The 16,886-nt window shown below is 38.7% G+C and overlaps 1 long non-coding RNA gene across 4 annotated transcripts in view; it reads left to right on the top strand.

Annotated features, from left to right (window-relative positions):
* The window catches only part of LOC119567080, an 84,843-nt gene extending 69,795 nt beyond the window's left edge, over positions 1-15,048 (top strand). For all 4 annotated transcript variants that reach the window (XR_005226797.2, XR_006284010.1, XR_006284012.1 and 1 more), the window contains exons 4-5: positions 6,638-6,754; positions 14,658-15,048. This is a non-coding gene — a long non-coding RNA (uncharacterized LOC119567080). The remainder of the gene's footprint in view (positions 1-6,637; positions 6,755-14,657) is intronic.
* The last annotated feature ends 1,838 nt before the right edge of the window (positions 15,049-16,886 follow it).

Raw genomic sequence — 16,886 nt, 5'->3', positions numbered from 1 at the left:
GCTGACCTGCATTCCGGAGCCAAATGGCAAGGAATGGCCAAGGCCATGTCAGTCAGCAATGGAAGAAACTGTCTCTTTACTGGGTCATCAGAGAGCCACTGTACATGTTCAGATGCTCCACTGACATCACTTCAGAGTGTTCAACTATCATATGCAGCAGTTAGGCTGAGCAGTCTGTGGGAAGAGACTGGTTGTTTTGGTTGTTGCAAAAGCACTATATGGCTTGCATGGAGAATGCTCCCCCACCTTAGGATCTGCTTTGCTTGCTGTGATGCTGTATTCCCCTTGCAGCTTCTATGAACTCTATTCCATGGATGCTGCTGAATTCAGTACTAGATACACTTGGAGTTTTGCCTGAGTAAGTACTGCAGGATTTGGCTATATGCTAATCTGAGGTAGTGTGTAAAATCTAAGTGATCTAGAGGGTGTGATCAAGTACAAGTAAATTAATAAGAGTGCCACTAAGGGGTCATCAGGGTATGAACACTATATACAGCACAAATTAATGGTGATATTTGTTTTCTCACTGCTGACCCTGACACATACAAATATTTGGTAACAGCTGTAGATTACTTCTCAAAACGCACTGAAGATAAACCCCTACAGGATAAACTACTGAAAGTGTTGAAGGGTTCTGTTTGAATTCATCAGACATTCATGTGTCTCCATACAAATCAATGATCAAGGCAGGGAATTCGTCAATCAGATAAGTGAGGAAATACATTAACAGGTGTCAGACAACAATTTTCCAGGGCACATAACACTAGAGCCAACAGGCTTGTGAAATGGCAGAATCGAACTGTGAAAGACAATCACCAAAGGTGAATGGGGAGAGTATCTTCATTGTGTCTTGGTCTCACATACAACCGCAGAGCAAAGTTCAGAGAATTGTCATTGCTTCCCCCTACTACATTTAAAAAAACCTAAGCTACCTATTAATATTCATTACAAATACTGCAACACTGAGCATCTTGACAGCGAGAAGTTCCGTAGAATAAAAAATATATGCTCAACAGAACTGGGTAGGGAGACTCTGATACAAGCAGAAAAGAAACAGCAATGAATGGTATGAAGTGGAGTTAAAGAAAAGAGAACTGGAATTAAGAAGTAATGAACAGATGCAGTAAATTAAGTGATAATGATGGTAATATAATAGGGAAGTATAGAGAGGCATAGATTGACAAAAGGCATTGAATGAAAATGCTGTGGCTGACACATCATACAAAATATGGGATTGAGGGTGACTAGAATGGATATGACTGCAGAAGAGTGCATGTTCTGAAAGCAATATATGTTTAATGGATTGTACCAGTAACATAACCAGATTAAAACAGATAGAATTAGATGAATGCTACCAAAAAATGTGCAACTATTTAGTTGAAGTTTTATGTGAATTTGCTCTGAGTATGCCCATGTTATGTTATGTCTTTGTTCCACAAATATTCTAGTAAATGGGTTTACTCGCAGGAATGCTCTCAGAGAGAGTGATATTAATTAAGCAAATATTGCCGGATGTTCACACAGAGCTTGTGCTGAGTCTTTGCCCCAGGAACTTGGTTTTACAAGTTCCCCTCATCTATTTGGAGAAAAGAAACAAAATCATGTAATATGTCTCTCACAGTTTGAATTTTAGCTTTGAATATTTGTAGCAATGTACTTATGCGCAAGCTACAGTTGTAGAATTATTCACCCAAATTATTCAGCAAATATTTTCAAATTACAAAGAATGTATATGAGACAAATAAGCTGCTTGTTCATAAGTTGCATCCAGAGAAGAAAAAATAGGCTAAATGTGTCAAATTATTTGCTCCCTGTTATTCATTCTAAACCCAAGAAATATAATATACAGTATATTGTGAAAAGAGGGCATGAAGTCGTCATGAAATCCCTAAAGGACATATTTTTGAAAAGCCTCCTTAATGGTATTGGTGTTTACAATATTTGTGAGGGTCACTATTCACATGCCCAAACAAATGATTGGCATTTGTGTGCACCAGTGGGGTAAATGTGCACAAATAGGAAGCCAGTGAGTGCAAATGTGCAATTACGAAATTTGTGTCCGCAGTTATGGAGCTACGTGTACAAATGTACATGCTCACAATGCAGGAGTAGTTAACAATATCCTTCAAAAATGTCATAATCAGTGAGCAGATTTTAAATGTAAAAAAGAACTATTATCATTGGGAGCTCTTAGAATTATTCCACTTCACCCCGATGGCATAGCTACAAACTATAAACTGCCAGTAGAATTGCCATCTTTTCCGTATTTTATTCTCCCTCCTTGTTAGCTTTGGCATAAACCGCTCCACCAATAAAATTAAATCAAAATTTGATCTAATTTCATACAGAGTATTAACACCTTCATCTGGACAAATTGTTAAGGCATACTATCCTGTATCTTTTGGAAACCTTCCTGCTTCTAGGTGAAGTTTATCTGGTTTCAGGTTTCACTACAAACGTGAAACTCGGGCCAGGTTCAGTGAGATTTTGGATCCTATCAAGTGAACCCTGTTGATTTTCTAATGAACATGGGCCATATGTGGCATGAAACTTCACCTTCTCCATAGGGTCCAGGAATGGTTTTAGGTTCTGAGTTGAAAGTAGGTGAATCTCAGCAACTTCACATGGCTTCAACTTAACACATGGCCAAACTTGATTGTTATGGCATATACTTTGGGTTTAATTCACCCCCATACTGTAAACTTCAAGCTAAACCACAGGGTGTGAATCCATGTGAATCAAAAGCAAGAATGGTTAAAGAATGGTTAAATAATGGACCATGTTTTAATAATAGAGAGGTCATCTCATGGATCATCCTTCCCAATCCTTCCCGACTCCATGATCCAGCTCTCTTTCCATTCATATTACATCCAAGGAAATGTTGATACGGAAAAGAAATATTAGGAAAGCATTTTGTGTTGTTTTAGCAATTTAAAGGAATTTAGCAACTGAAATCAAGCCCTATCTGATTAGTCAGTTCTCCAGGGGCCACCAAAAAGTGCCCACAGATTACAGTTTGGGAACCTAAATCTAGTCTGTATGTGAAAACACTGATGTCTCAGATTTCATTCAATGATAACTGTTGGCAAATGCGGACATGTAAATAACTGTAAGTGGGGACATAACCCCATGTTTATAGACACTCATATCCCCACAAACAATCTTAATAATGAATCAAATGGTCCTCGAGAGTAATTTGATCTTTTTCTGTGTAATTAGCAATTTCCACCCTCCATTCTAATTTAAAGTACTATGGTTGAATTGAGCAACTCATGTAATGAGTCATTATGTTGAGTCTTTTAAAGAAGTTATTTCTGAAGCTCCTACTATGGAGGCTAAAATAAATTTAAATGAAAAGAATGACAGGCTGCGATCATGGCTGTAAAATAAAGGTGCCCAGTAAGCAGTCCTACTACTATCAGAAGGAAAAAGAAGCAAATCTGTCTTGTGCATGGAAGCAGAGGGAATGATGAATACATTAGGTAACTCAGTCTGTGCAAAATCAATCTTTCACTGTCAATTTTAAATGAACTAATTTGTTCACAAATCTGCTCAGTCAGTTTGGAAGCATACTCAGTTCATCCATATTAGCAAATCCTTTAATCTTGACTAGTCCACTGAGTAAGAAATCTAGAAATGTGTTAATATGACTGGACATATGTAGTAGGATAAGAATTGATTCTTTTAATTAGTGTCTACTCAAGTTATAGTTCCTTCTTTTACTGAACTATTGACCCACTGATATATAAAGAGATTACTGCTATGACTAATATACCTTCCAAAGTTTTGTTTAACTCTTTCTTGATTGGTCAGTGCTTGATTGAAGAAAAAAGTCTTTGACTTGCCCCAAAATGTGCATGGTGATTTTTTTCATAGATGCTTTTCAGATATGACACTTTCATAATGGACATTTGAATTCATATTTACAATTTTAAAAACATACCCCCAAAATTACAGCCAATTAATTATGTAATTTTGTCTTTCATACTTAGGTAAAAATATGGGATGAAATCCTAGCTCCATTGAACTCAATGGAATTTTGCCATTAATTTAAAGAGAGCCAGGATTTCATTCATGGTACTTTCAAACCTACACTAAACCTAAATCATGATTATTTTTTTCCTGCAGTCCACAAATGACATAGCAATGGATTTGTCTTCCTAAAAAAATATGGCCAGCACAGGATTATTCACATTCTTACAGTTAAATACACGCATAAGGTTCAGGGCCAAATTAGGTTAGACCATGAAGAATGTTCTGTATATGAAGCACAAGCCAGCTCAGAGTATTAATTCCTAGGGCCAGACTGCAATGGCCTCATGCAGCCACACAGAAGGATCAGATGCAAGAAACCTTTCCACTTCTGTGATTGAACCAGGGCATCCCATCGTATCAGTGCCTTTGCTCTGGAGAACATATAAATAATAATGATAAGTCTCCTGAAATGAATGTTCTTAAATGAAAGGCTGCAAACCTTTAATACTTTACCTAGGCCTAGCCTGGAACAATAGAAATAATGGGCCTGATTGTCCATAGCAGTGACTTACACTGTGGTGGAAAATGGTTAAAAATGCCATCTAACGAGGAGGGTAGAATGCCGTGCCCACTTTGCACAGTCTAAATTACTACATGAGATTCAAGGCCAAAGCCTTTTGAATAGGGCTTCTTATACCCCATTCCCCTCTAGCACTCTAGCCATTTTCCTGAAATCTGAATTGCTGCGATGATAATTGAGAATATTTAAAATTCAGTTGGCTCAATTTTCAAATAAGAACACGAAAAAGGGCAACATGCAGAACAGTATGTAAAAACCTCACTTGCTGAGACTTTCTACATTTTAAATTATGAGCCGTACCGTAACCAAGGCGGAGTATTCTCACTCTGCAAGTAGTGCTGCTGACTTCAGCAGGACTGCTCACACGGGAAGGTACTGCTAAGTCTAAGTAAAGGCAGAAAAACTTTGCCCTAAGACTCTGCATATACTTGTAACTCCCTATAACGGCATCATTATTCGCCAGTTTCAATCAATAATAAAATAGAAGTGGGAAAGAGAAAGGCTATTAAGACTTGCTCTCAAGCCTTTCAAGACTTCTTCCTTCACCGTTCCTGAGTTTTTCACATGAAGGATTTCAGCAAACAATGAATGCTAGAAGTGGGATTACAGAGTTGTGATTTGAATCCCAGAGTTTTGAAGATCTGTGGACACCTTTTTGTTTCATTCCAGCTCTCCTGCTTTTGGTGTTACCCACAATTTCTTAATTGTTATTTATTTATTGTTGTGGTCAGCATTCAGATTACATGTGCCCAGGGTTTCCCTTATGTTCTTTTGCTCCGAGGTGAGACTCTGAAGATTGGTTGGTGGGGACCTGCACATTTCTGTCATATGAGGTGGCAACCTATAAATGACTTCTTCTAGGCTGCTTTTTTAATGCATTAAGACTGGCCTCTGCCGATTTATGAGCTCTGAGCTGTGAGGAGTTTTTAAAAGGGTATATAACTAATCTGAGAGGGGTCATAGTAGCACAACATTGCAGCCTACCAGTAATTTCACATGCTCTGTTTCCAGCACAAGGGGACCATTACCATGCCCCTGTCTCCTCAGTTGTATAATACTCACCCACCAAGAGACCCTGTCCAGCACTCCTCTCCTATCTCTTCTTTGACTCTTCTCCTCCCATCTTGGCTCAGCAGCAGCTGTTAGCTGGCCTTTGGCTTCTTAATTTGTATTTAAAACTCCATGAGACACCCCTGCAGTTCTTCTCTGCATCAGTCCTGTTGCTTCCTACTCAGAAATCATAGGGCATTGAGAAACAGGGATGTAAAGACTAGAGCTTCAATGCATCAGACCATCCAAAAACATTTAACTTACTGGCTAACAGGGTTTTGTCTCCCCCCATGGGGTACTCTTTACTCAGCATTTTGTTTTTAGTTTTTTTACAGATCTGTAATATGCCATCATTTATGTGACAGAGCATATTTCAACAAAGGGCCAATATTTTCTCACAATTTTGTTTCAATTTTTTGGTCAAAATTTCACTTTTGTTGACATTTTCTAACTAGGATCTGTTATCAGTACATGCTTCCTGGTTCTGCCTAGGCTAAGATCTTATTGCCATGCAAGTGGGCTGAGCAGTAGGGATCTGCAGCAGTCCTCAGAGGAAAATAATCCTTCCCCAATAGACATAGAGCTGTAGCAGAGCTGCTCTGAGGCCAACACATTAGCCAGAAGACTTAAACAGCCTCCACATCCCCAGAAAGGGGTGGCGAGAGCATAGGAAGATCTGTCTCCCCCACTTGCCGAAAACATTGCAGCACAATGGCTTGTGGTGAACTGCCATAGAATCGAACTGCATTTTGCACAGGGAGTACAAAGCCCATGCCATGGCTGCGCAAACTCTGCCTCCACTCCTCCCTTCACACAGGGAAATCTCCTTAGCAGCAGGAGGGTATTATTTGCCTCTTAGTTTCTTCATTATGAACCTAAAACATTTAGGCTGTGGACCAGTAGACCCCTTATTTTAAATATCTTTTGTTGGTCGGAGGCTCTGCCTTACATGCAGGATGACAGATTGAGTGTTAATTGTACCACCTCTAGAGCTTGTTTATTTCAAAATGTCACTTGGTTTTTATCTCTTAGGTGTCTAGTGAGATGTTTTCCAAGGATACAGAAAATCAGTCATTGTGATAACATAGATATTAAGCCGCACAAGTTTGAAACACTTCTGTCAAAGACATCTGTTCTGCAAGTATAGGGGTGAGTAGGGGAAACCTGTTCAAAAATCAATTTATTTATTTCCATAATAGGCTCTTTTAAGATACTTTTTCAAATTCTCTAATATCTTCCTATAATCTACACCCTGAAGCTTCAAAACCCAGTTTCCTACATGGTCCAACAACAATCTGCAGAGAAGCAAGGAAGGCAAGAAGCGGAAACTTTTGTAAGTGCATCTGCTAGACCCACGTTTGCTGTCTTGATGGGACTTGTCAGTACTCATTGGTAGTGTGCAGTCAGGCTGAAGATTCCCTACTGGCTGGAACTGAGTCATTTGCCAGGCTTTCCTTGTCAGGGAGAGTTAAACTAGTCACTGATCCTAATTCTAACACTGTTGTTGCAGCATTCCAATTTTTAATCGCTACATGACTTGTCGGGTTGAATACAAGCCACCTGGATAAAATTAAAAACCTTCTAATAATGAGAGCATCAAAGATTGCTAGCTCAGTGTTTCTACAGTTACCTTTTGATTTCCTAAATTAATGGCCAAGGTATATCCCATTTAAGTTACCCTTTGTGTTTTTTTGTTCACTGTCTCTGTCTCACATTCACTGAGTCAATAGGCAATAAGAAGCACATACCTACACTTCCTGGATAAAGTTAGGGACTCAGCAAGTGCTTCACACTTAAGAGCATAATTTTCCCAGAAAGATTCCCCATATTCCCCATAATTAGGTGGAAATATAGTCAGTGACTGGGAAGAAAGATAGCCCAGATCTCCACTACACACCTGCCAGTTGCGTACATCCTAGGGCAATATCCTCTTCTCTTAGATTTTGAACCCTATATTACAAGTCTTTTCAAAACTCATTGCCATTAAGCATTGTCTTTGCATTGTCACACCTTTCTGCATTGCCAATTTGTCTTTAAATGTTGGCAATTGAAGTAACCATAGAAGGTTGAGGCAAGCAAAGTGGGAGACACTCTGAGGTAAAGGGCATTTTTCCAGCCGACTGACACATATGTATACTGATGTTCTATTCTACATGACAAAGTACAGTTAGGGCAGCTGTGCCTTATGCTGCAAGTTCCTGGATGCTGACAGACAAATCAGCGTCTAGTAGGCTCAGAGTTCTCATCTGCAATTGAACTAATTTACCATCTTTATCTGCTGTGTGAATGAAATGCAATAATTAAATACAAAATGCTGGTGTGTTAATGAATATGGGCTGCCGAATGCTAGCCTTTTTGTATGAAAAATAGCTTATCCAGAACTGTTTGAATTCACTTTACTTTTTTTTGAGGAATAATTAATAATTCACAGCATTTTCCACAAAAGAAAAGCCAAACCTCTCTATTGCTATAATCACTGCAGGAAACACATGATCTTTTGGCTTCACCTTGGTTTAGCATTAACAAGATGATCTCCAACATACAACAAAACTAAACAGGGAAAGTTTTAAAAGTAGTGTTCCAATTATGAATGCAACTGTAATATTTATATCTATCAGAAATAGTTCAATATTTAAAGTGTGTACCAAACAAAATGAAAACACTGAACTTAAAATGCAATGAGATTGTATCCAAACGGCCAGTCTTTGGGATCCTGTGCCTTAGTTCAAATGCTATCATATAGGTTTGATCTGGGTGAATACGGCAAGAGGCCACTGCTGGGAACAGTGTAGAGCTGCTGCTCCTTCAGGGAATCACTGGGCGGGATTGTGCCTCGGGGAAACAGAGTTCTTCCCCACCATCTCTTCTGCCCAGGGTGCATCTTCCCTCCCATCCCAGTATGGATGGGGATCGGGCTGTGATCTGTGTCCTCCTCACTACCCCTGGAGTGATGTGGGCCTCTGTGGCCTTATCTCAACTTTGAAAAAAGGTGGCTTTTGCTTTTGGTTCTTTTAAAGTATTAGCTGGAATTGTAGGCTCCTACCACCTTTAAAATGTGTTAAACCTTCTCTAAGCCCTGGCTAACATGTTTCAAACAAACACCTCCTTTCTTTTTCATAGTCTAAATGGGCCTAGTAAGGGTACCGAGGAAGCAATCCCTGAGCTCCTCCAAGGGCAGCAAGTGCACCTGTGACTGGTCCTTTAAAATGTATTGAACTTACCCAAATAGGATTCATTATATTTGTTCTAATGCAAAATTGGAATTAGTTGGGAAATGCCAAGACAAAATGAAACAGGAAAATCCATGCAGAGGCTCTGGGCTTCTGTGGTGGCTCTGCATTGCTGGTAGACCCCCGCTCCCTGGGAGTATGACTTCTCCAGTTGGAAACAGCCCTTGAGGCCCCCCTCTTCATAAGATGGGTACATGAAAATCCAATTCCCAGGCTATATCATATTTCTAGGGGAATCTGCATGGAGCTAGTGGAAGGGGGGCAGAGGTCAATTTATGTCCCTCTGTCTCCTACACCTCCAGCCTGCCCATTCCTTCCCAGGAAGCCCAGTCCAACTAGAATGAACCTTCCATGGCTCTGTGGGGAAAGGGAGAGCACTACTATGGAAGTAGTTAACATTCCCAATCCTGTGCATGGGAGGGAAATATTTGCACATTGTGATGTTCCTGCTATGTGCAGACCTTGCATGCTCAGGTGGGCCCTCCAGTTTTACTAGCTCTCACTCAGACAAACTCCCACCAACTTCAAAACTAAGTAAGAACTGCAAAAAATGGGCAAAAGTTAAAAAAGTTGTGAAGCACAAAGTTGAAAGTATAGCAAGGGTAGTGAAGTAACCTGATGCCAGAGTAAAAGTACTAGGCTCTGATATATCTCCACTTCTCTTATGGTCTCATTCATTTTAATAACTGCTTTGCTTTGAACAGCACCATCTTTGTTGGTAGCAGGTCTTGATATAAAATTGAAGTAAACTTTTTTTATTTAAAGAAAAGCCTCCGCTGGACCCCAGGACCATTCCTGGTTCTGTGACTCCATGTAGCTTTCTTTTAAAAAAATGTACACAACTAAGGTCTAGCAACACTTAAATAACCACAAAAGTAGCTAGAGAGGGGAAAGAGGCCAAGTTTTGCACTTTTTAAACTCAAACCATTGGTCATTTGAGTCTGCATTCCCTTTTATTCTGATCACCAAAGACTGAAGCCACTCAGATTTTTTTCTGAGTTCGGGAGAAAAAAGGTTTTATTTTTGTCCCCTCTATTATGGATAAACTGAGGTGCATGTGATTTTCGACCTGGGTTTTGAAATATAAAATCAATCATGTTTTGCAGAACAAAACCGGAGACTGGTTCAGATTTAAGGTCCACTTTATTAAAAACACCAAAGGTCAGTGGGGAGCAAAGGGGCAAGAGTTTATATTGGAATAAACGTAGCTAATCTCTACAAGCAACCTAGGATACCTGAACTTTTCTGGCACATCTCTAAACCATAATCTGGTTAAAAAAAGGATTCAAGATTAAACATAAAAAGGGCTGAAATGGTTCAATGAGAAAAAGGTTTATTTTATCCATCATCATTTTGATCTTCTGTTGAGCAAAAGAAACTATCTTGTACAGTAGATACCAACATTTTACAATACTGCATTACTTTCAACATGCTTTTTGCAAAATATGTTATTTATACAAATGACTCATCAACTGTTTTGCAAATTATTATTAAAATGTTTGGCTTATTTCAAGTGTTTGGCTTTGGCCTGCATTTTTGCTCAATAAGTTGTAGTTAAGGCCAAACCAAAATTAACCCTAAACATTTGTCTTTAGGTAGCATTGAAACGTGCAAGAAAACCTCTATACATCTGCAAGTTGCCTTTGGTTTAGATTGATTATATCTTTATAGTGGAGAAAGGGCCTGCCTGATAAAAGAATGGCTTAATCTTTATTTGCCTAGAGCAGTTAGAAAAATAAGTGAAGCAAGCAGCCTCCTGTGACTGATTTCTGCTCACTTAAGGCAGTTCACTCTTGAAACAGAGAATAATTGTTCCCTATCCTTTTTCAGATATTGTTTTTCCTTTCATGTATTATATCCAAATAATCTTTAAGGTTTTTGAACATTAAAGAAGAGAGACAGTGAATAAAAAATGTGCACCAGGCCAAATTCTATCCTCAGATGCATGCATGCAGTTTCCATTGAAGTTGATGAGAGAGGGTGCTCCAATCCAATGGCAAAATTTGGCCCATAGTCTTTTTAAATCATCATACAAAAATGAAGAAAACAGTGTAAAGTACTTCTGTCTCCAAATGCAGGAAAAAATGAATTTATAGGGAATGTCCCTAATCACTGCATGCTGTCAGCAGTGTTTCTGCTGCTAGCACTACAAGCTATAAGGAGAACTTACTTCCTGCATGGTATAATTCGACACCTCCTGTCCTACTGCCCCCACCCAACCTGCTGCTATGTGAAGTCTCCCCAAAACCTCCTGCTGTTGAGATAAAGGAGAGCGTTCCTCTCCAGCTCCCCCCCAAGAAGATGGATACTTCTACCACCTCCTCCAGTTACATCCAGTCTTGCATAGGAACACCTCATTCCTCCTCCCCAGCTGTGTTCGAGGATGGGGAAGACACTTCTTCCCTGTAATTGTCTAGTCTCATAGGGCTCACTCCAATGGGGTTCCCCTAACTATGCCTATTGCTGCTTTGAAAGAAGACAGAATATGGCATCATTCCGCAGCTTTCAAAAATAAAAATATGCGATGGGCGATAAACCATGTGTTCTCAACCTTTTCCACACTGGGAAGCCCCTAGTAAGATCCTCTGATCTAGCCAGGACATTGTTGCCATTTAGAAATACTGGAATGGCAGGGTGGTCCTGACTTTCTAACAACTGTTCTCAATCTCCAGGTCAAGATGCCCTGCAATGAACATTCACATAAACCAGGGGTTCTCAAACTGGGAGTCAGGACCCCCTCAGAGGTCACAAGGTTATTAAAAGGGGGGATCATGAGCTGTCAACCTCCACCCCAAACCCCACTTTGCCTCCAGCATTTATAATGGTGTTAAATTTGTAAAAAAGTGTTTTTAATTTAAAAGGGGGTCGCACACAGAGGCTTGCTATGTGAAAGAGGTCACTGGTACAAAAGTTTGAGAACCACTGACATAAACTGATATGCCAGTGTTCTCTCTTTGCTGGTGTTCTTGTCCCCTCTAAGAACCAACCTTATCTCTGGTCCTTCTTCTTCTTTTAAAAGAAGGGAAAGCATAGAAAAGAAAAAGGGGAAAAGCTCATAATTCAGTCTACAGCTATCCTATTAGATAACTTTTTCATCAGAGCTACCTATTATGAATTTTTTTTTATCTTCTTAGCAGCATACCCATGGGTTCTTGCAACCAAAATGTAAAGAACCCTTGAACTATGAGAGCTCATCAGATGTAATAAGGCCTAATCATTTTAGGGTTAAATGAAGATAATCAGACTAAAGTATTTTTCCCCAAGCATACCATTTTTTAAAAAAACTGCTTATAATTTAAAATTTGGAGTCTAGTCTTTCTATATAGCTAAATCAATATTTAGAGCTGTGCTTAATGGTTGCAAGGAAGCCTCAAATGACTTTAACCTGGTTCTGGGTTTTGTTACAAATGTAAAATTGAGAGTAAGATTGTTGAAAGTTTTGCTAATTTTCACAAACTATTGAACTATAGGACTTAAATGAGTATTGCGCAGTCATATTACATTAACACTTATTCTTCCTCATCACATCTCTTCTTTAGTGTTTGATGACCTCACCTGTTTGTATCATGTCGAAAATTAAACACCTATCCTAATATCTGCTTCATGCAGACAGGCTCTTTGATTGCAAAGAGTCCCATGTGTCAGAAAGGCTATGCACATGTGCAAGGAACTGTCCAACTTGGGATGGACTGCAGAAGTATAACCTAAGATTGTAAACTCTTAAGAACAAGGCACAGGTGAAATCCTGGCCCTACGGACATCAAGGGAGTTATGCCACTGATTTCAATGGAGCCAGGATTTTGTCCCATGTCTTCCCTTCATTCTACAATACATGCCATTCTTTACTGTGGTGAAAAAAATTATTAATAATGATCATGATAAAACAGACCAAGTTTGGAGCAAACATGAATCCTGTTTGAGTGAATTTGGATCAATTAATATACTTAGTGCTGAAAGATTCACAATTTGTGATTAAACATAAAACATAATTCTGACAGACAGCCACTTCTATTCTAGCCTCAGCTGAGTTTTGCTTTCACTTCTTTCAAACCTGAAGTCTCAAAGTGAAATTCAGGTGTGCAGATTGCCCCCAAATGAAATTGAATAAAATATTTTCAAAAATTCATGTGAAGTAAAATCATCAACTCTCACAAAGCCACAGTGATAAGGTCAGATCGTGAGCAGATATAAATTGGTATTGCTCCAGTGAAGTCAATTGTATAATTATCTGTATTTTTCAAGGTATTAAATTTGTCCCAGGATCAGACTCTAAAACCACCTCAAAGTCTGAGAGGTGTTCAGATATGTGCTACTGGTTCACGTTCAGGTGTACGTAAAACATAGAAATTGACTCTGCCAATCTTAACTTACAGTATATATTTAAATTCCAGTTATCTGTTTTTAGGAGTCTTGAATTTACTACTTTTAATTTCACAAGTAATTCAACTTCCCATCACAGTAAAACATTAACACTTCCATAAAGGATGCCAAGGGATTCATCAGCACTGCTAAGCACCTAAGTTTGCATAGATGACTGTCGCTGAAATCTGTGATTCTTTCTCTAACTGTCATTTCCATGATACAGGACTTCTAATATGATTATCTTGATTTTTAAAGTAGTAGTATAATAATTAGACATAAAATACTACACAGTTTTTTGAAAAATACATTATCCATCCATCCTTAGCCTACTAAAATTAAACACGACTTAGTTTTATTATGACAAACGGTGAGAAGTTGGACTGCTCATTGTTGCTTCGATCATAGATGGGCAACAATGGCTTTTTTTCAAACAGCGTTTCACAGTCTAGCAAACTTAAAGTAGCTCCTTTTAATTGAAACCCAGACATAGTTTTAGGTAAAAACAAAACTGAGCTGTCTTGAGTTTTTCCCAAGCCAAACAAAAGAGATTGGAACTTTCCATTGTTTTTGTCTGCCAACCATGCATTGTTAAGGAATCAAAATAAAGAGGAAAGGGGGAGGGGAGGATCAAGGGTTATAGAGCTCATATTTCCACTCTGCATGACCCCATCTCAGCAATAGTGGTATCCTCGTGATCAGTTCCTGTTGGCCTAATAGCATAGCCATCTCTGAAGGAAACAAATTACTGGGTACGGTACCTTTGTGACTAATAGACGAATACACTAGCATTTCAAAGGTCCTTTTGCTATCGCATCTGAAGAGGACCTAGACATTACTATCTTGAGATTGTCATGAAAATAGATGCATTTGCACCAAGTCCCCTTTTTATTACTATTTGTAACAAAACTAGATTGATGTTATGCCACTTTCTGTTCTTGCAACTCTCTGTCATGAGAATAAGGCATCAAACATGTAAATACCTAACATAGTTTGTGTAATATATTGGCAAGCTGTACTACTTTGATCTTTTCATTATTTTTTATTTTGGACAGCTGGGCATTGCATTCCTTCCTAAAAATCTGTACTGCCTATAAACAAGGGAAAGAAATTAAACAATGGCCAATGAAATCAAATGTACACATGTAAAATGACTAGTACAATTCACAGAATTAGACAATATGAATGATGCAAATACTTCAGTTTTGGGAGTCAAAGCACAGAAATTTGAATGCACGTTCTTTTGACAATGGATTGTGACAAAATGAGAAATACCACAAACAACCAATTCTCATTAAAATCTAAAGCCTGTAATCCCTCAGTTCTCACTGGATGTTTTGCCAAAGACTTCTAAAGAGATTATTAAATTTATTAATGAGAATCCAGAAGTAATTGTAAGTGATTCATTCCTTATATTTATATGACAGTGAAATTAAACATGCTGTGGTTGTTATTTTTTCCAGTGGTCCAAGGCAATGTAAGAAGGCAGGCTCTGGATGTAACAACTGTCAAGAAATCCAATTCCAAACACCTAATCTACAGCTGTACTGATTAGGGCAGTATAGTATTCTGCACTGTGAGAGCTAATGAGCCAACAGAAAACTATGAATTACCATTAAAGTTGCTTTTAAGCTGTTTCCTTCACAGCGTATCAGCTAGACAACCTTCCCACTCTCCTGTAACCCAGTACAGAATCCTCTGTCTGTATCATACTCTGCAAGTATCATTGATCATGATCTCTATCAAGCATTCTTAAAACTACAGTACCCATGGTCTGAAGTGAAGAAATAGATTGACAGAGCCAGAAGAATATCCAGAAGTCACTACAGGACAGGCCCAACAAAAAAAGTAACAGAACGCCACTAACCGTCACCTTGAGCCCTCCTACTAAAACCTCTCCAGCGCATCATCAAGGATCTACAATCTATCCTGAAGGACGATCCCTCTTTCTCTTGGGATCTTGGGAGACAGGCCAGTCCTCGCTTACAAACAGCCCCCCAACCTGAAGCAAATACTAACCAGCAACCACACACCACACAACAAAAACACTAACCCAGGAACATATCCTTGCAACAAAGCCCGTTGCCAACTCTGTCCACATATCTATTCAAGGGACACCATCACAGGACCTAATCACATCAGCCTCACCATCAGGGGCTCGTTCACCTGCACATCTACCAATGTGATATATGCCAGCATGTGCCAGCAATGCCCCTCTGCCATGTGCATTGGCCAAACCGGACAGTCTCTACGCAAAAGAATAAATGGACACAAATCAGACATCAAGAATTATAACATTCAAAAACCAGTCAGAAGACACTCAGTTACAAACCTAAAAGTCACAATTCTTTAACAACAAAAATCTTCAAAAACAGACTCCAACGAGAAACTGCAGAACTGGAATTAATTTGCAAACTGGACACCATTAAATTAGGCTTGAATAAAGACTGGAATGGATGGGTCATTACACAAACTAAAATTTATTTCCCCATGCTAATTTTCCCCCCGACTATTACACCTTCTTGTCAACTGTTTGAAATGGGCCATCCTGATTATCACTGCAAAAGTTTTTTTTTCTCCTGCTGATAATAACCCACCTTAATTAATTAGTCTCGTTAGAGTTGGTATGGCAACCGCCATTTTTTTGTGTTCTCTGTATACATATATCTTCCTACTGTATTTTCCACTGCATGCATCTGATGAAGTGGGTTTTAGCCCACGAAAGTTTATGCTCAAATAAATTTGTTAGTCTCTAAGGTGCCACAAGTACTCCTCGTTCTTTTTGATAATAGAGAGATACTCTCCAGATCCAGTTGATCCGGTTATACTTCATAGTTACTAAAGCTTCAATTTTTCATTGGAAATAATATTCACTGTAAATAACATTCATAGTAGCCTCCTATTTTGCTGGCAAATCAAGCCTGATTTTGACATACATATGTACTACTGTATATTCATTATTTGTATAGCAAATATTTACCAAATAGTTTATTCAAATACATTTCAACCTATGAGTTGTTCAACTTTTTCCTGATGTCTATCTACTTCCAACACTTCCACCTGTACTGGGGATTCATATTCTGTTTCCACTGGATACTGATACATTTTTCTCTGTACCTGATTAATTTTAAAAATGTATTTGTCACATCATTGCTAAAAAATTCACAAATGGTATTTAGCCCAGTCTACAAATGAATCAATTTTGAAAGATTTTCTTGTTTGCTAAAGGTTGTATAATTGTTTTTCTGTTTTTTGTGACTCTTTATTTATCCTTTCATATATATGAACAACAATAAACATAAAAAAGTACAAAAACTCTTTCACCCCCTGCTTTCCACCCATTTGACATCCTCATATTGGTAACATAACACACACATCATATCTGCAACATATGCCAGTCTTTCCAAGTTCAGTAATTTGTATTACAACCCCCCTGACCTCCTCCCCGCCTCCCCCCAAAAAACCCTGGATGTAACAGTCTTGAATCTTCTGTGTAAACAAGTCCAATCAGTAAAAACCTTTCCCTTTTTCCTGGCTATTTCAAGTATGTCTTCCATGGTTCCACAGCCTTCACTATGATCTCCTAACACAGAAACTTCTCTACTTGCAGCACTTATTCAAATGATGGGATATTAAAATCTGTTGTGTAGATGCTTCAGTTTGGTAGCAGGTGAGTGCTTTGATAGCAGCAA

The sequence above is a fragment of the Chelonia mydas genome, chromosome 9, assembly GCF_015237465.2.
Source record: "Chelonia mydas isolate rCheMyd1 chromosome 9, rCheMyd1.pri.v2, whole genome shotgun sequence".
Classification (NCBI taxonomy): domain Eukaryota; kingdom Metazoa; phylum Chordata; order Testudines; family Cheloniidae; genus Chelonia; species Chelonia mydas.
Note: the sequence above shows the minus strand (reverse complement) of the source record. Positions and strands in the feature narration are given on the sequence as shown.